At 37.9% G+C, this 22,755-nt stretch overlaps 1 protein-coding gene across 1 annotated transcript in view; it reads left to right on the forward strand.

The window, feature by feature from the left end:
* The window catches only part of PRKCE (protein kinase C epsilon), a 282,199-nt gene that overhangs the window by 129,916 nt on the left and 129,528 nt on the right, over positions 1-22,755 (forward strand). The gene's annotated exons all lie outside the window — the stretch shown is intronic.

Raw genomic sequence — 22,755 nt, forward strand, 5'->3', positions numbered from 1 at the left:
AAAATAGAAATATTTTTGGCCTTCCTACACAGTGTCTTAAGCCTCCAGATTTCCTCCCGTTAGATTCTCTCTATAGATGGTGAACTACAGCACTACCAGTCTTGGATACCCTGTCTGAAATGATACTGAAAAGGCCTCCTGGATCAAAGGGTTGGATGATATCCCTTCCAAGCCCTGGTGCTTTCTCTGTACAACAGTCTTCAATCTGATCAATCCTTATAAATCACTTAAGAGTAGTCTACTCTCCGAAAGGAAAAGGGAGGAGAGCTTAAAATGCCTATGAAATGCTGTAGCGTATGTATTAAAAAACAATAACCTCTTTCACATTGACTTGTTATGAGGGTTGCATTACTCCACACAGCCAAAGCCTTAGGGTGCCTTGGCTTCTACTCTTTCTTAATGTGTAAAAAAAGCACTTTTTCCTGAAATAAGAGCATCTGCTGTGGAATGGCCATTCCAGCTTGCTTCTCCATGTAGACAAATGCTTACATTGTACTTGCTGTCCTTTTTGGCCCACTACAAAGCTTTCTTTCTTATAAAGCTGGCAACTAAACATTTGGAAAATTTAGAGTAATTTTGCCAATTGAAGATATTTCTGATGACTGTACTATTCATAACAGTTTCATAAGGGGACGAGACTTTTTAGTGCTATAGTAGGGTAGAGCACCTCACAAAAATCTAGGAATTTGGTTCTATGCCATACAGTAGAAATAGCCTATTCTGTTCCTTCGTAGTGTTTGATGCTGCTGTCCCAGCTCCAGCTAAATATAACAATATTTAGACAAAAAAAATATATTTGCAATTGAATAATCTATCTATTATTCAGATTGAAAATGCAATGAGCAGACAAATCCAATCATACCACTTATGACTTATGCATAGTGGCTGGCAGTGTTATTACATTAGTTTAATAGAGCTGACTGCTGAAAAATGTCATAAATTTCTGGGGATGTAAAATGTGGACTTCCTATGCATGATTTAAATTGGCATAGTAATGATATATAATTTCATGCCAAAAATTCTAAAATGTTTCTTCATATTTTTTGAATTATATTTGATTGTATTACTGGAAATCAGTTTCTTCTGTGTGTTCCTCCCAAGTGTGCTATGGTGGTGGATAATGTGTTGGGAAAGACCAAAAAGTGGGGAGCACAAGTCAGAAGATGACTAGAAAACCTTATGGTAAAACTAGAAATGGGAAGTGAAATTCACTTCTGTGGTTAGTAATAGTAGAGGTTAGGGCAAAATTCCAGAAACTGAAATAATGATGTGATGTAAAATTAGTGTAGTTGGGATTGGTGTGGTTTTGTTTTTTGGTTTACATGGAAGTAGTATAGGAGGCATATATTTGCTTAGTATTGTCTGGAATTTTAGGTTCTTGAGTGAAAAATAGTATCATGCAAGAAATTTGCAGAAATACAGTCATCATAATAATCAAGTTTTCAGAGGTCAAATATGCAGAATACTTGCATGAGTAGATAGAGCACAATTCATATTGACATTAGTACCATCGGATTTTGAGGCCTTTCAAATAGTTGCAAAGAAAACATTCTGAACATGAAAAGAGCTTCAGAAGGGTTGAAATTATTTCCTGAGTTTACAAGAGAGCCTGAAACAATAGCTATGAGGTGTGAATTGCTTCCTTTCATTTCAGTTAAATGCAATTTGAATTAACTTACTTGTATGGTCCTCCTTTGCTAACTAATAGTACAGGTATTTAGGATTTGTGAAAGATGAATTAAGGACCATATCTGCTTTTGCAAATCCACAGGACTTTCATTTCCACCTTTGAATTTCTATTTGACCTGGAATTCCTAAAACTTAATAATCCATTTTTGCTTCTAAGTGAAAGTTTGTTTCATGGAAGGTGTGAGGTTTGGCTTTTCCTTAGGAAAAAAGTCCTTTTGTGTTTTAAGCATGATGAATGTTTTTACTAATCTTTCTATAAAAGATAAAGTGATTGGGAAAGATCTTACCCTGCCTTTTCCTTAGTCCTCTGCCATGTATTTTTAGGAAGTGAAAGTAGCAAAATTGCCTGCTGGTGTTTAATAGCCAGAGCTGTTGGCATGCATTAGCACACAAGGTTTCCTCCCACCTGAGGTGGCTGGCTGGTATTCCAACGCCAGCTCCACTTCAGTGCATAGAAGCAAATATGACCTGATATTAAAGAAAGGGGTGGGATAACAATGCTAGAAGGACTAAACATATTGTTAAACACTAAGTAAGTTCATACTTTCTTCCTGTCGATATTTTTATTACTCTAACTGGCTGTTGCACATGCAGAACAGTCCTAAACAAGGACAGCAAAGGCTTTGATGGACTTCTGTGCATCCGAAAGTTATTACTAGTTATCATATTAAAATAAAGATTGAAGAGCATAGAAGGGGCATATGTTGTGGCCATTCAGGAACATATTTCGGGAAACATTGCCTGAGAAAAATCTGAGAGCACTCCAGTAACACCAAAAAGCAACCACTTTTAAACCTAGTCACAGAAAATCATGGCTGATATTTAGCAAAATAATTGGTCACAGGGAAAACATTGTCACATTCATAAATTGCATATAAATCTACAGATTTTAGTGTATCAAATGGGTTGGAAGTTATTTCCAAGTTAATTATACTGTGTCCATAACTTGTTGCAGTAGTTTGCCTGGACTGCTTTGAAGGTTGGATGAGCGTATCTGTTGTGGGAGCAGTTTTATCTGCAATTCATCGTACTTCCTATAAGACATTATCCAAAGTCAAACAAAATACAAAGAAGGCTCCCACTGCATCCAGAAGGCATCATATTAGGCTCCTGGCATGCAGTGTGGTTTTCAGAAGGTGATTTTCAGATGTGCTCAAGTGCCAAGTGCTTTCAGGAGCACTTAATAACTTCAGCCCTTTTTGAGTGGCCAAGCCTAAGGGCTTGGAGGAGGTGTAGTAGAAAATGTGTATGAAGCTCTCCCTCTTACTGCCTTTGCTAGTATGTAATGCACCAGGAAAACAAAAAGTAGATGCGGAAAGGATCAAGGAGCTTTCTTCTTCCATGCCTGTAGGAATTGCTGTGTTCCTGCTGATTAGAAATCCTCTAGGCTCTGGATATCCTCTCTTGAAGATATCATTAAAGCTATGATGGTTCTGAAGAGCTGGTAATTTCCATTGTTCAGTTGCAAACACATTTTGGGGAGATAGTCCAGGAAAAAGTGAATTATTTATCCCAGTAAACAAACCTACTTGCATTAAATTACATATTTAACATTTATACTCACAGCTAATAGATCTTTTCAAGTCTGTTTCACTACAGGCAACTTTTGGAGAAAACTTCTGTGCCCTGTTATTTGATTATTTATCATTTTTAAATGATTACTGGCAGGAATGAGAATTGATTTGAGACTCAAAACATTTCTAGGAGATGAATGAGGTTCGTTATTGTTTGTTACAGTTCTCAAAATCAGTCTCACTTTTTTATATGGTTGCTCTGGAGTAAACTTTAAAAATACCTTATTTTTAACATTATGGGGTTTTAATTCCAGATTCATTAAAATAACGGGAAGCTGTATCTGTGTGTATGAACTTGCATGCATATATTTTAGATTAAATTCTCCAAAAGCATATATTTTTTGCTTCGGTGTAACCTCACCAAACTAGCATCAATTTGTGCAGTCAGAGTCACTGAAGGGTGAGAACTTACTTCTGTTTTCTCAGATATAGAGTAATAAATTTCCTTTGAGGATCAAAGAACCCTGTAGTGGACCAGAAAAGCTGTTTGTTTAAATGAAGGTCCTATACTCTTTATGTGCTACAAATTGGAGAAAACAGATTAAAAGTACATTAAAATTAAATGGTGCTTTTTCAGACAGTGAGGTTATGCTACCCTTATTCTTGCTCTTTCTGCTGGTATAATTTATGGAGTCACAACTTACTTCATCAGCATGTTCACTGGATTTGAATTAATTTTAACTATTGGTGTTTGGATTGCTGTTAGAAGTCTTATAAGTAATCCACTGCCTGTTAATGCTCTCCTGCATAGGGCTTTAATTTCTTGCCATAAAATTTAATATCTAGCAGTAACTTTTCTATTTAATATTTTCTAGCTTGCTGATGTTTAGCTTTCAAGATGTATGAAGTATTAATATTACCTATTCTACAGCTTCTTTGCTCAACTTAATCATCTTTAATGTAGCAGCACAGGAAACTACTAGAAAGATGATTCTTAGCAAATGACATTAATATCGATGGCACATAGTTAAGTCCAAAGATGTATAAAGGTGGTTGCAGCACCGAGTATCTTTACTGCACTTATGAAAAGGCAGGTTAAGTATTCATACTTTCTATATTTAATAGATTTTTTAAAATAAAACATTCATCTTTTCCATCAGCAATTTCTGGGTCTTACCAAAGAAGAGAGGTAGAGAAAGTCAGTGCCAGTCATAGTACAATACAGGTTATTATAAAGTTTACTTCTTTTCAGTGTAACAATGGGTGCTTCAGGCAAGTGGAAATTGTGGAATCTTTTTGAAGATGAAGGTTATTAGGAACAGAAAGTCAAGTTATTAACCTTTAGAGATTTGGTTTTGATTGCACAGTGCAAGAGTACCAATGGCAATTTTGTATAGGGTGGGGAAAGAAGAACTCTGTGTGCTTTGGCCTTTCTATTCTTTTATTCTTTTTGGTTTTTGTTTTCTCAAAGGTTCCAAAGTCTCCTAACATGACCTTAGTTGTAGTTACACTGATTCTTTTTATGTTGGGAAACTCTGTACAAAAAGAAAACTTTCAGTTTAGGTATCTGTGATTGTTTTAAGATCTTGAAAACTTATTAAGCTGATCGCAACTTTTTGTTCAATAAGGAAGCAGCCTATTTTTGGAAATCCTGCAGGAGGGATGGCAACAGTGCTTACATTTTCAGATCTTGACTGTACTCAAGTTGCCAGCATTTTATCCAAGAATATGCCTGCTGTTTATATCTGTTATAGTGATCCATAGATTAGAATGTATTTGGAATCATCATGAAGTTGTCACTGCTGGACTTGAAAGTTAAAGCAGTAAGAGAAGTGAGGGTGGGGGAGAGGGCATATGTAGGGGTTTTGTTGAGGGTTTTTTTTATGACAGTGGCTGATTTTCAGTCTGAAGAAAACTTTGGGGCTCATATCTAATTGTTTGGGGAAGGACAATCTGTTCTACAGGGATCAGACTCTATTTTTGCAGTGGAAATTTATGTCTGAGGCAATCACTTGCATCTATGGTTCTCTGTTGAGTAACAGCTACTTTTGCTCCTGTCTTATTCAATAGAATGAAGAAATACGTTGTGGGGTTTTTTTTTGCAAAATTAATAAGAGTATATCACAAGTAGCATCACATGAGTGGCTTTTGTCTGTATGTTGTCTTTGCAGACATTTGATCGGTTTTGTTTTGAAGTTGTTTTCTTCACCATTAACCACTGTGATGGTGTAAAGGAGATGTAGAATGTTCTTTAGATGTAATGGATTAGGAACTGATTATCAGGTTTTTGCTTTCGCAGTGTTACCTGCTGTGTCTGCTGATTGCTGTATGCATGCTCTTTACCTAAAGCAAACATGAATTTCTTAATTCTCTTTTATTTTGGAGTATTGATAAATTGATAATATAAGTTCATATTTCACTTCATAGCAATTTGGGTCTACAACCTCTTAGTTGTCTATGGTGAAACCATGCTGATCTGCCCTTGTAAATGGGATAGGAGTTCTCTGTGTCGCTCCTGTTCTACCCAGCTTGGCTAGCCCATGTGCCAAATTGACAGGAGTGTACCAGTGGTAATGACCTGCTCTTCTTGTGCAGAAACCTGTTTGGACCACAGGCACTCTTAGTTTTCTGAGGGCCTGCAAATTAATATTTCTCCTTCTACATCTGTTTTGTCAGCTAGAGGATACTTTACTATCTTTGTGTTCAAAAGGCTGACATTTGCATTGTTGAAGTTAGAAGCTAACTCCTCTGTATTTAGCTCTTGAAAGGTTAATTTTTTGGTAAATGCTTATAATGTGCACTTGCATCCAGATATGAGTGGGTGAAAATATTTCCTAATAATATCAAAAGTGATTCAGATTTGAATGGAGGAAGTTATCTGTCTTTCATGTGCACAGACTAGATGTCCTGGGCTCATCATGGAGCGAATTATCCCTGAAGGTGGCTTTCAGCATAAAAGAAAATAAGCTGTTCTATCCAATACTTTTCAATCTGGTCAAACTGCTGAAAGGCATGTTAATGTGAATGCATGTTTTACACATCTACTTTATATTGTGATTGCTATTCCTATAAGGACTAGGGAAAAACACACCTTTGTGGTCATCACAACAGTCTCAGAGCAGACATTGTTTCTACCTATTTGTTCATACAAGTTATCAGATCGTTCAGTGAATGATCATTTCCATTTATGTGTCCCAAGTATTTTTTGTAGACCAGACTTCTATTTTTGTGAACATTACTAGGACAGTAGGATTATTGTGAATTAAAGCAAATTCTTGATGAACAAGTCCTTTTTGAAGGTCAGGAGGAACACCCAATAAGATGATGGAAACTTTGCAAGAGAATTTAGTTCTCGCAAGAAAACTGTAATGTAACAGATGTTTAAGATAAAATGTACAAATTTGAAATCTAGTTTGTGTTCCATAAACTGATAGATTGTTATGCTTTGAATAAACTTTCTTCAGTAGGGTGTAGATGAAGGCTTTCCTGTTACGACAGTTCAGTCTCCCACAAAGAAAGATGTCTGGCATCTCTTGCATTAAAATATCCCTTTTGTGCAGCTCGGTGTCATCTGGTTTGAAGGGGGAATAATGTTGTGACAGAAGCATGAGCAGTCTGCCCTTTCTGCCTTCTTGTTCATTTGAATTGGAGAAGAAAGCAGGTGCTGAAAGACAGTAATGTTTTGTGTGTGTATACTAATGAGGAAGATTCATGTGCTTTGATATGTAACCTGACGAGCACAAGAGACTGTGCCTGACACAGAAAAGGGCTTGTGCAATGCCAACCAAAACATGGCTACTGTGGCTGATTTTAGACTTTCTGGCCTTGACAATGTCCTTTATTTCAGTTATTTTCATTTATTTATTTATTTATGCTTTTATTAGGTCCTCAGGCCATGTGAGTTATGGCAGAATGCCTGGATTTCAGTCCTTGAATTTGACTAGTTGTGTGTCCACCACAGACAAGTATTCTAAGTGCTGGTCTCTCCCTAGGATATCTATTTTTTCCTATGATTCATTCTATTTATTATGGCTATGTAAATGAGCATTATGAATGACAGATAAAACACTTTTGGAAAGAGTGTGCCCACAAAAGTCTTACTCACTAACTTAAACTTCAGACAGGTTTTTCTCTAGGTAACCAGCTTACATCCTTCAAATGCTGAAAATTTGGCATCTAGGTGTCTGGAATAAGCAGTCTATTGAGCTAAGGCAGAGTCAAGTTTTAAATTTTTCCCTGTTTTTGCCATCTTCACATATTAGTGGCCTATATATGAAGGATGTTGCTTGCTGTATGAGAAGTTATACTTGCTTTATACTAGAGGCAAATCAGCAGTTCTGAAGAATGATGGGGTTTATTGAGATTTAGGCACTACCATAATTCTTTTCTGCATTCCTCTGAGGCAGAGGAATGCTTTACAGCTGCTTGCCACTGGAAGTTGAAGGATAAGGGAGGAGAGAGAGAGAGAGAGAGAAGTAGGATAATCTAAGGTCACTACTGTCATGAGTTTGTAGCAACATTTTATTAAATTCCATTAAAATTGTTAGAGATGTGTTTTCTCTGTTATCATTAAACAAAAACAGGTGCCAGTGAGGAAGGCAAGCTCTTTCCCAGACTTTTTGTTTGGAACAGACTTTACACCTGACCATACTGTGCGTGTGGTGATGGTGTTACAGGTCACTGCAAGGTTAAAATTGTTTAAAACAAAGCATCAGCAGAGCTTAGCACTGGAGTTCAGTAGGTGCTGTGTTAAGAACAAGTTCTTTTGAAGGGGGCTCACTTCATTTCCTTCACTTTGCAAAATCAAAGCAGTGTCCAAAAACGTTCATTATATATACTCTTCAGCTATAGACAGTTACAAAAGTTTAAAGACTTCAATTGCATATATTATCTGGAATGGAAAGGGAGGACTGTAGGAGTCTTTACGAATTAGAAAGAAATTATCCAACTGATACGTTATTGTCTGACAATCTACCCCATGGAGTAGTTATGTTTTTTTCTGAAGCATCTGCTCTTTGGGCAACTCCGAATAAAACATCCAAGTTAAATGTGTCAATCTCTACAGCCTCTGTGTACAGAGGGGTTCTTTTATTACCTGATGGGAATAGGCTAAGGTAGTTTTTCCTTGATTCCCTTCATGAGATATTAACCTCTTGTACCACTCCTAGGTACCCATATTGCCAGCATTGCAGATTTGGTTTCTCATTCACTGTATGAGTCTCTAAGAGACACATTAGCAGGCTGTAACTTAATTTTCTCAGAATCTTACTGGGATCTAATTTCATGTACTGCTATTTGTTGTTATGGAAACAGTGTAATGAGTTCAGTTGTATAAGGGTGGAAATATCACATACAGTTTCTGCTCAGAGTAAAAATGACAAAATGGCATTTCTATAAATGGTGTTCCAGAATAAACTGCTTCAGTGGGACTCATGAAGTTTTCCTTCCAGCTAATTCTTCATCAGTCTAGTTTTAAAAATACGTGGCATAAAAAGCCTTTTAAATATAAAAGTAATAGAAGACTTTTTATCAAAAATATCAGGAAACTTCTAATTTAACAGATAAGAAATAGTCAGAAAAACCAAGATACTGCTCTCTTTAATACCTTTATTATATTAAATAGTATGAATCTAAATGTTATGTATCTCTGCAAGATGATTTTAACTGGCAACTATTTTAACTAAAAGAACAATGCTTTTATAGTGTCACATAATATATGCCTCATAAAAAATATGTCCCAGTAAATCTGATATAATGGGCACTGTAATGTTTGAAGTCTTATTCCCTTCTGGGAGTCTATCTAGAAATTTGGCAAACATATGTGTCATTTCTGTGCGTAAGAGCTCTATCTGTGTGGATATAATAGATGCAGTACTTGCATTATTTTTCATTATAAGATTTATAATATAGAATAATTCTCCTTTCTTTCTGGAAAGTTGACAGATAAGTTGTCCCGTATCCATGTCATCTAATACTCAAACAGATTTACCAGTGACTTTTACTCCTTTATCAGTATAGAGATGGAGAAATGTTTGAATGTCTTGCAATCGCATCACACTTGGTGTAGCACTAAATTTATATCAGTTGTTACTTAGGCATAATCCATAAATTGGGGAGCATTTCTAAAAGCATGAACTTCATCCCATCAGAATGATGAAAAGAGAAAACCAAAAAGATAATATTTGAACTAAAGAGCTTATAAAGCAGAAAAATACTATCTCTTTTTCAGCAGGAAAAATCTTTCTGCATTAACATCCTTAAGTAATCCTTGGAAATCTGTTAGATCAGAGAATTGCTTCACTGCTTAATTAAGGAATGTGAGATGCAGAACAGAACCCTATGTCCCTAGGGCTGGGGTTAAACAGTAGGTCTGCAGCTGTGTTTTGAGCTTAACTTTTGTAGAAACGCTGGTGAAGTTTTTCTGTATTCCTTGGGATATTTGCCATTTTTAGTGTGGCCATGTGGCAAAGCTCCTTATCTTTCCTCTGAAACACCGAACATTTTATTAGCATCAGTTTAAAAATAAAATAGTTAAACCAAGCCAAAACTATTTATTTTGATAGTTTTCTATCAACCTTTACTTAAAGCTTGTGTTTCAAAACAGACCTTAGTAAGTCTGTTAAACTCTGAAAGAAATGGAGCACCTGGTTATAATAAGCTGACACAGTTCATCAGCTGTGTCACCTTACTGTGTTCTGGATAATGTTTGCAGCTGGTTTTGTCTGTGTAGCATCAAGGAGCACACACAGGTATCAGTGGTGGGACCATTAGTGCTGATAAGGATGCATATGAAACCAGGGCACTGATTATGCCAGAGTGTAATCAGTGCTCAGTCGTCTTTTTCTTGTAGTTTGGGTTATAGTTTATGCAGGTTTTAAGATTTGCAATACAATAAGCAAAAAGACCAGGTGAAAATATGTTCATCTGTTCAGAGAAATATTTGTAATTCTTTGTCCTTTCTAGGATGTGGTTTTATAATGAATTTAAGTAGGCCAGGTCAGTTGTTTAAGGGGGTGGAAAAGCTTTGTCCAGCTGTTTTACTCAGTTTAGTGAACACTATTTTATCCACAGTGGCACCTTTAACCGCCTCTAGCTGTGATCTACTTATTAGTATACAAATAAAGAAAACAATTTATCACATAGTCATAAAGTAGGTTTTGCAAAAGACTGTTCAAGCTTAATAAAATCAGGCCATGGCAGTGTGGCCAAATCTTAGAGTCAAAGGCAAAAACACCATGATGGAAGAAGGCTGCAAGTTCAGCTCAGTTTTCATGTCTACCTAAACATGTTAGAATAATGCCATCATACATATATTTGTGTAGTATCTGAAGTCCTGGTGCCAGTAAAAAAATGACTGTTATCTCAGAGGAGATGGAGATAGCAGAAGCTAGATGGACTAAGTATCTGCCCTACCACAGAGAAAGGATCACTCTCTATATGTTTCTGACTGGAATGGAGAGAAGGGGAAAACTTACCTAAACCCATGGGAAACCCTATGCTGTTCCAATTATTTGCTGCTGCTACTAGTAGTGATTGCAAAGGTGAGAAATAGTTTATCTGTTTAATTATGCATCTCCTCTCAATGTGCGGTCTTAAGATGTTTTTTCCTAGACTTGGTCAAGTAGACTAGCTGGTCAGAACATAAATAATTATAACTAAGCCTAAATGTGTGATACCCATCTCCAAAAGTTGCCTGCTGTCCTAAAAAAACACAAGTTTTAAACTGGTAGCACTGTTACTAACTTCTGATTGTTTGTTTCATTTACATCCCGTCTTCTATACAGAGAGACATATTTAATTGCTTGAAGAACTAGCTGGGATTGTTCAGCTGATCAGACCACAGTTGTTTAAATACCCTCCTTTAAAATCAGTCTTAGGTGCTGTTTGGAACATACTAGCTGAATGCTTCCAGGTTATCTAGAGCTACCCTTATCCAATCCAGTCTGCATTTCAAATTCTTCTCATACTTGCACAAACAACAGTCTGATTCTTCTTTTTTATTGATATGAACTTTTACTTGCTAATGTTTTGATGAAAAAGAAGAAAAGGGTGGAATTAAAAACCTGCCAAGCAGTACAATTGTTTCTCTGTGGGGGATCTTATTTTGTATATTTTTCTTATGATCTTGGCTCTTGAAATGGCATTTATTGACAGCATAATTATAAAATGCAGAAGAATTAATGTGCTAGGCATGCAGTCCTCAGAGTCAGTGGAGAAACTTTCTATCCTGAAAATCAGTGTCAAGAATGTCGTATTATTCTGTGGGCATCATGATGGTCATTATACGAGTTTTTGCAATGCGTATGCTAAATATTACCATTATGCAATGACAATGCAGTTACTTGGTTTAAACTTATGTAGTTTTGTTTGGTCTTTTGTGTTTGCAGAACCATGTTAATAGTTCCTTCATATTGTTCTAGCAGACTTAGGCTGGGGGAAGAAAGACGAAGATGGGGGGGGGGAATAAGATGCATTTTTGGCTTGCTGATGCTGTGCGTGTGAGCGCGTGCGTGTGTGTGTATTTATATATATACACCCACCCACACCACCCTATTGCCCATGATGCATCCAAATGTTAGCCCTAGATGTATATCCAATCTTATCACGCTTGTGTGCTGAATAGATTGGATGAGTAGATTTTTAACCCTGGAAGGTCTCTTACATTTTTCCCCTGGAAGAGGCAAAACTTTTTGTTTTCCAGAAGGACTGAGTAGTTTACCAGAGCTTTTTGTTTAATATAATGGTGAAATTTTAATTTTTTCTGCTTTTGCCAAAAGTTGATGTCTTCTGTTTTGTACAAGGTGTTTTGTACTACCTTTAGAACACCTTTATTTTAATACCTTTAAAAGTGAGTGAAAATAACTTTTTATGTTAAATGGAGTATTCAATATTTACCTAAAAGAATATTTACTAAAGGTTTTAATGAAGTATCAATGTGTATGTTTCACATAGAGGACCCAGCATCTCTTTTGCAGCATTATGGCCCCAAAAGCTCAGTGTCTAAAGAGCAGTAGTAGTAGTAGAAATGGTAAAGCTTCAAGAGGAGATGGTGATGTACCAACGTACAGGTCTTGTTGGAAATAATAAGCAATCTCATATTGCTGAATATGGCATCTTTGATCAAAATGCAGGTATTGCTGATATTCTCAAATGTACTTGACAGAGTTAACTGGTCTTCCTAGGTTGAAAGAAGGATAAGGAAAGGATGGATGCTTGTGCTCTAAGGGACAACCCAGGGCAGAGCAGAGCATTGGCTTGTCTGACCTGCTTGAGCAGGCTGTTTCCTGTGGGCACCTTGGGGATCCTGGGAGCAGCAGCCTCAGCAGCTTACCCCACCACCATCCTTTGGCATGGGGCACTGCAGGCAGGGTGGAATATGAGCCAGGTTTTTCAGTTTCTTGTCTCTGCTGTCCCCTATCTGCCAGAGAAATCAGAAGCAAAGAACTCACCAATTTCCTTTCCCACCCAAGGAAGCCACAGAGAGCAGAGGATCTCCCTCGCCCCTCCTCTGCATTTGTAGTGATCTGTGGATGTCCCTTTTCTCACCGGCAAGGTTGTGTACCACTGAGTAGTAAGAAAAAGCTTAGAGTCATCTGTTCCAGGGATGAGCTTTCAGGGAGTGGGATGTGAGGAAATTTTAAAAAGGTGACTCCTTAGGGGAAGTTCCTGTTATGTTTTTTGTGTTGGTGCCTCATGTTCTGTGTGAAAAACAGATTAAAGCTGAGTGAGTGAAGAGTTTGTTACAAACTGATGATGAAAGTTACATTGAGGGTTGTTTGACAATGTTTTAAAACTAAGGGCCTGCTATAGAGTATTACACTTCTTTTTTTTTGCCTGGACCTCTGGCAGCCTTAGCAATATAAATGAGTAAGTCAAGTTTATGTGAACTAGTTTTTGGTGGTTTTAGTAGAATTTATTAATGACACTATAATGCTGTAGATGCTACAGATTAAGCCCAACATATTGGTAAACTATGAATTGGCAAGCTTGAAAACAGACTGTTGAGTTCTTATAATAACCAAAAGTGTACCTCAGTTAAGCAGCTAATTCCATTTTTAAAAATGGTTTTGTTCACAGTCCTACAAACTAATTTAGAAGAAACGAACATCTATTTTTCTTGCGATAAGTGTCTGGTTTTAGGAGAAATGTGCAGTGGTTTATGTGGGAGGTTGCTCAAAGAGAGCAGCCCACACATGAAGAACTTGTCTTTTTGTGTGTGTAATATAATTTAAGGGATTTATTTATTTTTAAGACAAAGCTCAATTTCTATACAAAACTCCAAACTGGTAGAAGCATCACATAAACATGTTTCAGTGCAGACATTTTCACAGCTACATTCTTTAGAAACATTTGTGCAAAGTTTCAGTGATTGTGTCTGCAGCAGCAAGGATTTTCTCAGTAGTGTAATTACATGCAGGATCTGGCAAGAGATGTGATGCATAAATAAAACTTCATATTGGGTTTGTGTTGAAAGGTTTTGGTATTTGAGGGGAACTACAGGGATGAATTTTGTGAGAAGCTGCCAGAAGCCTCCCCTGTGTCAGATAGAGCTAATGCCAGCTGGATCCAAGAGGGACCTGCTGCTGGCCAAGACTGAGCCCATCAGTACTGGCGGTAGCTCCTCTGGGATAACAGTTAAGAAGGGGACTGAACAACAGCAACTATAGCTGGAGTTTCTAAGCCACAGAGTAGAGGAAACTGTACTGTGTGTACGGAGAGGGAAGAGTACACAGAGTGAGAATATATGAGAGAAATAGCCCTGCTGAAACAAAGGTCAGTGCAGAAGGAGGGAGGAGGTGCTCCAGGCACTGGAGCAGATTCCCCTGCGTGGTGCATCCCATGGTGAGGCAGCTGTGCTCCTGCAGCACACGAAGGCCCACGATGGAGCAGCCTCCTGACAGCACCTGTGGACTGTGCAGAGAGGAGCCCATGCTGGAACAGGTTTTCTAACAGGAGCTGTGACCCCATAGGGGACACATGCTGGAGCAGTCTGTTCCTGAAGGACTGCACCCGTGGAAGGGACCCACACTGGAGCAGTTTGTGAACTGTGCCCGGTGGAAGGACCCACACTGGAGAAGTTCATGGAAAACTGTGTCCTGTGGGAGGGACCCTACACTGGAGCAGGGGAAGAGTGTGAGGAGTCCTGCTCTGAGGAGGAAGGAGAGGCAAAGACAATGTGTGATGAACATAGAATTCTGTGGTTCTATGAACTGGCCACAGCCCCCATTCCCCATACCTCTGCAGTGTTCAGGGTGGGAGAAGGTAGAGATACACCCAGAAAGAGGAGTGGGGGGGAGATATTTTTAAGATTTGGTTTGATTTCTCATAACCCTCCTCTGTGTCTTCCTTTTCCAGTCAGATTGATAACCACTGAGCCATCCTTCCTTTTCCTTTTGCTTCTTTAATTCTGTGAACATGAACTATAGGAAGAGGAGAAAAAGATGGTACTTGTAATGGATATCTGCTTCTTGGAATAGATAATTCATCTTGGGATGGACTGGTTGGGACCATAATAGTCCCAACCCTCCTCCTATCTTTGAAAGATTTCTGAATGAGCTTTCAGTGAACTCTCAAGAACCAAGATGAACTAGTTATAGTAGTACAGAGCTCTGTACATGTTAATTGGTCTTTGAGAAACGAGGCATAAAAGATCCAGTAATACCTCACAGAGTCAGTATATAATTTTTGAAGTGAATTTCAAATCCTGTCTTTCATTGATAAAAAGGAAAGGGAGCATGTGCAGGTGTTTAGCTTGTGTGTTGCTTTGCAGAACTATTCCATTAGACCAGCAGGCTGTGGAGGAATAATTAAAGTGTATAATGTAGACTGGGCTGTATGTGCATTTGCTGAATGGGGTTGATCTCTCTTCTTTATCACAAAGTGGGTTTATGAACTTAGTGTAACTTAGTGAACTTATGAACTTAGTGAACTTAGCGAACTTAGCATTTAGTGTATTAATACTGATTGGAAGCTATTTCAAGGTAGGTATTATATGAGCATTACAAATAACAGAGTACCTCATAGACAAGACAAGGAGCAGCTGTAGCTGCTGGAATGTAGGCAAATTCATTTTGGAAAAATTGTGTATTTTCCATTATCTCTGTTCTCAGTCAGTCTGGACATAAACAAGCAAAAACTCCCTGGCAGGCACAGGAAGATTTGGGACCACCCATTCTGGTTACTTGCTCTGTGGTTTTGCCACCCTTAGTCCATCATAGGCTTCTTTGGGCCAAAGAGATAAGTGTCATAGTGCACAGCAGGTTAGTGTTTTGTTTGTTCAAGAGATGCTCTTGCCTATCAAAAAGTACCTGTGAAAATAATAGTCACTTTCTTAGAACAGATATAAGAAAACAAATGTATACTCTATTGAAGGTCCTGTGACACTATTTTCACTAACCTGTTCTGAGAACCCTGCTGGTGTTAGCAGTAATTCTGATACAAGGGGAGATGCATCATTGCAGTGATTTAAATTGAAAGTGTGTTAGAACAGTCATAACTTCAGTTTAATTGCTATCACAAAAATATCAAGCACACAAGACCAATCTGAACTGCCAAGTTCAAACAGGTGAATATATACTAAGGAAAGGGAAAACACTGAGTAATTTGGATAGGGCTTCTTTAAGTATTTAGTTCAGAAATTCATATATTCCTTTTGGTGTGCGATTTATTCCTCCCTGCCCCCAATTTAGTGCATAGCAAGCAATTTTGTGTTGTCTTGCTACCCTATTTCAAAAGGATTTTGTGACACCGCCTGTCTTGTCTGCTTTGATTCAAACCCTGAATTTGGGAGTATTGGCAAAGCAAAGGCACAGTTCCTGCTCTGACAGTAAAGTGGGCCCTAACTTCCCCGGGAATGAGTTCAGACACAGCGTATCAAAATAACCCGTTTGTGACAGAGAGTGACAGTGTTCATAGCTTAATCTTCCTATCTAGATGATCCCTTGTATTCAGAAAGAAGGCTTTAAAGAATCATCTAAATGTGCCATTTGGGGCAGGTGTGGGGGGTGCATGTGCTAAAAAAGCAACTACATCATTGAGGTTGATAATTTTTAGTTCCTAATAATTCTGCCCCTGTGCTTGCAAGCAAAGGAGGTGGGGTAGCTTTGTTTCAGCCATGCCTCTACCTCTGGAGTGTTCTTGTCATATTTAGTAGTTATGCCTTGGTGTAGGGTATGGCTTATGGCAGAAAGGGTGGAAATTGACAAATGAAATGTCTCTTAATTTTAAAACAAAGACAATTACTGTCCTTCAGTAGCAGCCTGCAATAGCAAATGTAAACAGTGATAATGTTTAGCTGAGATGTACTGTGAGATGTCTGCAGGATATTGTAATAAACTTTTCCATTATTGGATTCCCCAAACAATTTGCAGTCTAACAGCACTAGGGGACCTCAGTAAACAGAGCAGTTCAGTTCTGCATTGTAAATGTTTCCTGGAGTAAATAGGAAATACAGCACTTTTTTGAACAAGGGAAAGGGAGAACATTCCAGTCAAGCAGCCTCATTTCTTTCACATCCCTTTGCCTAGTGTTTGCTATTGTCTGGCTTTGTACCTTTAGAGCTGCCCTGGATCTAGGAGCCAAGTAGCCTGGGGAATTAAATAACATTTAGGTCCTTGGAATCTGGGCCATGTTTGGGATGCTGTTCTGCACACCAGAAGTGGTGTGAAAAAAGCGATGTGAAGTTGGGACAAAAAGAGCTGCGACTGCTCAATGGCTCAAAAGGGGAGGAATCCAGGCATGGATGTTTGGGGAAGTAAAAGCCCCAGTTGTACAAGCTAGCAGAGCACAGCAGTTTTATCTAAGCTTTCAGAGTGTTGGAACTCTGTCCTGTGTTTTTGGCTGGTGTCTTGGGATAAACGTGTGGAATGTGATGCAGCAGGGGGGTGGGAACTTCGAAAGGGGATGGAAGATGGAAAACAGAAGGAGCTGGCCCAAACGAGCAAGCTGTGCTAGTTCCCTAGTACAGAAGGGTGCAGAAGCTGTTTCTAACACTTTGATAAGGAGGCTTAAGCTCCTAAATGGCAATTCCCAGTGTAGTCTATAGGTAGAAATGATTTGTCCAATTGTAGAACTTTTTTCCATCTCTCTGTCCCTTTAAGGAGCCATTGATCATTCACAATGCATGGCAAACACAGCTTTCCTTTTGTCTTGAGTAGTTTGAATCCTCTGAAATAATAAAGGATTTCTGGGAACTGCTGCTTTGCATCATTTCTTTCTAAATTTGTGCCAAGATTTGGATCTATCCCTAAGAGTCAGAATGCCATTAGAAAATAAATTGTAGCAAAATTGTACTCTGTGACTGTGATTTCTTTTTCTGTCAAAATTAATTGATTATAAGTTTACAGCATAGCTTGTGTTTTAGTTTCTCTAATGAGTTTTAGAAATTACCTGTGGCAAGAAAGCTTTAGTTGCAGCCTTCAGGACTGCTGAAACCTTTTAGAACCGTCATCAAAAGCAGATTGAAGCAGTTCTCCCATACTGCTATTAAACAGCAGTTTAACAGCCTGGGCACTGGTGCCAGGAAGGAGCTGTTTCATAAGGCTGTCTATTATATGAAGTTTCTAGTTTGAGACTGCTTTCCTTTTATTTGTGTAAGTAAATTTAAAGTCTGTACTGTGATGCTAGTTCAGCCAGAGCTTGCTGGATATAAATAGCGTGGTCATGTATAGCAAGGGTCCTGGTTTTGTTTAGGATTTAGGTTGCACTGCTTCAGCTATCACTGCATGCCTCGAGGGCAACATCAGGTTCTCTTGGCTTCCCAGCTGAGTGCTGGCAGATAAGGCTTAGTAAAATTCAGCTCTGAGTTTAGCTCAAATCTTGTCAGAAGCCTGGGTGAAAATACATTTTGTTGTCCTGAGGGTTACAAGCCAGGTTTTTCCTGCTTTAGGGAAGGGCAAGTGAAAGCAAAAATCCATAGAGCTGATCTCAAAATGTAGCATTCCTGCTCTCTCTGCCGGGTAGGAAAAGCAACCTGGGAAATGCTGCTTTTCAGCAAGGGACACTTCAACCATTTGCTCAAGCATTACAACCTTTTGGTCTTCAAAAAGAGTCTTGCATTTCCAGTGCTGTGTAGGAGAAAAAGGGAACAGTGAGGCATCAGAGTTACAGATGTTAGATTAGCTGATGATAGGCAATATGAAAGAGGCTATGCAAATGTGAAAGCATTGCATTGTGGAAACCTGATGTACCTGTAATTGCATCTCTAATTAATAGACCTATGTTACTGCCTTGTAATATCAATATGCCTTTTCATAAGGGCATATTGGCAGTATCTGTTGGAGAATCTTGAGAATGTACATCTTCATGTTCCCTATTTTTATTTTAAAAAACAGCATATAGTCTAATGTTGAATTGTTCTGTGAAATGAAAATGAGACTGTGTTTAACCATGCACTGTAATCTGATGTATGTTTGTGCTGTCCTTGGAACTTCTTGTTATGCTGATTTTCAGCTTGTCGGTGCCCTGACCGAACCTGTCACACAGCAGCATGAGAGCTAGAAATAACGCTCTAGGAGAGTTGACAGGGGAGATGATAATTTCTTCCAGCAGGGAATTATGACAGTCTAAAATGGCTCTGTAACCAAAACTTCACTGATTTTTTTTTTCTTCTCATAATTTAAATAGGAAATAGCTCTTTGTGACTAGGATTAGAGTTGCTTGCACCGCTGCTGTTGAGCAGCCAGCTTTCTAGCCATGTGATTTCATGGAATTTGGGTCTAGGATAATTTTTCTTTTTCCCTGACTTTTTCAGTTAGAGAATACACTGGAATATCTAAATGTAGATAGAATAGCTAATGTGGATCTAAATATCTACAAGTGCCTTTTGCAAATTAAAATCATATTTTTCCTCTGTTCGTATACCTTATGCTTTCTTATTAATTTCAAGGTTTCAAAGGGATTTATGAGCATTAGTAAAATATTTCACAAGTTACAAATGATGTACTATTGTTATTCTAGTACTGCAGCTGGAGAAATCTGAGACCTTGTGAATTATTCAGATGTATGTCATAAGGTTGCAAGCGAGAAGCAGAGAGAGCTCACACAGATGAGTGCTATACGTCCTGCTTTGAATGGGCTCCCAGCCAGCTGACCTTGTAAGGTCTTTTCCAGGCTAAATTATGAATACACATGCATAGTTGGGGTGCAGTGCCACCTCCATCCTGGATGCAATGCAGATAGATAAGCAAATAGCAACGTGGGCGTTAATAAAGGTAAAGAGAAGCTGAAGTGTTACGTTTCTGTGTATAATTTACTGAGGGGAGACATTTTCCATAAGGGTAGTTATAATTCAAACTTTTGCTGCAAATGCAACGCAAATCAAATTTTAAGAATAAACTTCTGTAAATTCAAACTTTTGTCCTTCTTAAAAGTGACACTAATCAAATAGACATTAATCGTGTACAGTGGGAGGCTGGTAATGACTATGTTCTACTATAGCTGTCTGCTGAGCAGAGCTGAAAAGATGTTTAATATAAATGGTTTCCTTTTATTTCAGTCTAATTTATGTTTTAGGTGTTGCCTATTTCTTGTTTCAAATTTTATTTCTCTTGAAAGAAAATCACAGGAAGAAAAGCATTCTGTTTAACTGCATGTCTCTGAACTGAGCCTAAGTGCCATTTGCTAATGTGAATATTTTGTCACTGAGACACTGATGATGCAAATACCCTCTCAAAAGCAGTTACTACAGGTTCCCATTGTAGTTTCTTGCTCCTGAGTATTGTGGAGTAGTTGTGATTTTGGGGAAAGAAAGGAAAACTGTATTGCCCAAATTATGGTAAATGGTTTTTCTTGCAGTTTTATGCTTACTTTTTTTCTAATCCTGCTGAAATCAGTAATGTCGTATGGACATATAGATAAATCTGGTATTAATTTTAAAAGCATTTAGTAATATTTTGCACAACTTTTTTTCTGGTTTTAATACACTTGTACTTTAATGTACTACAGATAATGACATGTACCATGATAGACACATTGAAATATACAAAGGAGAGAAAGATTTAAAATAATTTTAGGCAGCAACAATTCTGCTTGTATTTCCAGTTTCCAAAAGGCATTCCAAAACCTGGGGGTCTGCATTATCACTATCCAGTGCCTCAGCGTTCAACTTGTAAGGCGAGGGCTTGGTGCTGAGGATCCAGTGCCCACACTACGTGTGTTTGAAGGTTTTACTTTGGGCTACCTCTTGTATGATTTAGTTTTGCTGAAAAAGAGCATTTGGTGGTATGAAATAAAGCATGGTCCATAGGGATGATTAGGAGACGTGCTTCAAAAAGGCACACTTAATCTGAAATAAAACACGAGTGTAAATGCACATTTTGTTCACTGTAAGAGGGCAATCTCATGCTCTTTTTCTTTCCTTTATACACAAACACTAAAGCAAATAGAAAAGATTTTAAAAGATTATAATTTTACTTCACTATTATCTATAAATAAGACAAGAAATCATCAACATCGTTCATTGTGGGATCTACATCTGTCATCGTTCTTTTATTTTGCTGCAGTCTAGCTGAGAGCATTTTCAGTTTTGTCAGTAAAGGCTGAGGAGCAGAAAAGAAATCACTGTTCAGAGGTAAAAGCAGTATGTGTATTTATTTGAAGGTATAAATAGTAACAGCTACACTTAGCTGTATAAAAAGGTTGCAAGATCCCTTTAGTTGGCATGTTCCTCGGGTTTGGTTCTTTTAATTCATTACATATATATAGATTTGAAATTTTGCAGCATGTATTCTCTGGAGCTTTGCTTCAGTGTGTTTTCTGCCTGATTTCATTTGAGCTTGGTAAGCTGGTAAAGCTTTCAGGCTCATTCAAGAGTCATCCTTTTGGGTTAGCAGGTTAATTGTTTTTCAGCTTTTGTGTCAGGACTGTGCAGGAGTCAAGAAGGAGTAGTGCAGGTGCAGGTGTTCGTTAGCTGGCATGATGCTGGCCTATGCTCGAGCAGCCATGCAGGGACCAATTCTGGAGGCTGGGGCTATGCAGGGTTTGGCCATGTCTCTCTGCTCAGCTCTGGCTGGTAACTTTGAGGAGCCCAAGCTCTTCCTGGGTTTTACAAGGCAAAATATGTTCAGTTCTGGGAGGGTCTTGCTATAGAATGAAGTAGAGGAAAGAAAAGTAAAATAGACTAGTAGTAGGAGCCCTTGTTTATTAATCCAACCAGTGATCTGCTTTGAAAGTCATAAAAACCCTTTTAGAAATTATAGATGGGTGTATAATTATATTTTGTAAATGCTGTAACAATGTTTTCAAATGGAAGTTCTTCCAATTATATAAGCTGAATGTGGCATTACAGTGATAGTTTCTTTGGGTTTTGGTGGTTGTTTTCATTTTTCTGAAACTTTATTAACAGTTAGCTATAACCTGTTCTTATTTTAAATTGTACAAACTTTCAGTTTATAAAGTAACAGCTCAATTTGCAGTAGATAGAATGCTGTGGGAAAATACATACTTTTATCAGCCCTGAGGGTTGAGTTACATTGAACCAATGCATTTTTCATCATAGTTATTAGCAGCAAATCATTTATGGTGCAGTACAAACCTATTGGGCTGCATGTTTTTCTGAAAGCAATACAGTTTCTGAGCAAGACATTGATTCTTCTGCCACCATGTGGTTATCTTGCTTGGAATCAACGACCATTTTAAGATAGATGCACGACTGTGTTTTATATAAAAACTAGCTGTAAACTATCAGACTTGGTTAACTTACATTGTGCTGTTTGTAAAGACTGAACTTCAGAATACATATGTAGAATAAAACATTCAGTAAAATTATGTCTTGGTCTGCTGGGACTTACTGTAAATTACATATTCTTGCTTTACCCTATTTTTCCTATTGAAAAGAAGTAATAAAGCTTTTTCTTTGATGTTGGAACACAGGATAGGTCCCTACAGTTTGAAATCAACAGTGAAATTAGAGTTTCAAGTACCCAAGTTGAACCCTACTGATTAAACCTTTTTTCTTTTTTTCCCCTATTTGCTACAATATATTAATAAGTTAGGCTTTCTTAAAAATAAGAAAATACCCACTCCCTATTTAACAATTTCCATTTCAGTGGGAGAGGAACTTGCAAAAGTGTGTTTGCAGATGGATTCCTTAAGACTTCTTGCTGCAAATTCCTCTTTTATCTGTTCATAAGATTCAAAATTGGACCTGTGATATAAAACTCAAGAAAAGTAAGAAAAGACAGACTTGGCACGCTTTGTGAAAGGGTACCTACTTGTCAGACCCATTGCTTTTTGTTCCTTCTCTCCGTGCTATTTTCATACGGCTCCTTCAGATTTTTTGTCAAAATAACCAGCTGCCATAAACCCCATGATTATTACGTAAGCCGTGCTGCTACTGAAATACTCATTAACATGGGAAGGTACATGTCATTTCACACCATGCATTGTCTGAAATTATAATTTTTGTTCTGAATAAGCTCTTTGCTTTTACTCCTCTGTAATAAAAGATATTTTTAGTCGAAGGGATGAAACGAAGTTTGAATGTTGAAGTATGGGGTTTATGTGTGCAGGCAGATTTGAAAGGTGTAATTAAATTCCTTAGCTCTTTTTTTAT

This window comes from Melopsittacus undulatus, chromosome 3, assembly GCF_012275295.1.
Source record: "Melopsittacus undulatus isolate bMelUnd1 chromosome 3, bMelUnd1.mat.Z, whole genome shotgun sequence".
Classification (NCBI taxonomy): domain Eukaryota; kingdom Metazoa; phylum Chordata; class Aves; order Psittaciformes; family Psittaculidae; genus Melopsittacus; species Melopsittacus undulatus.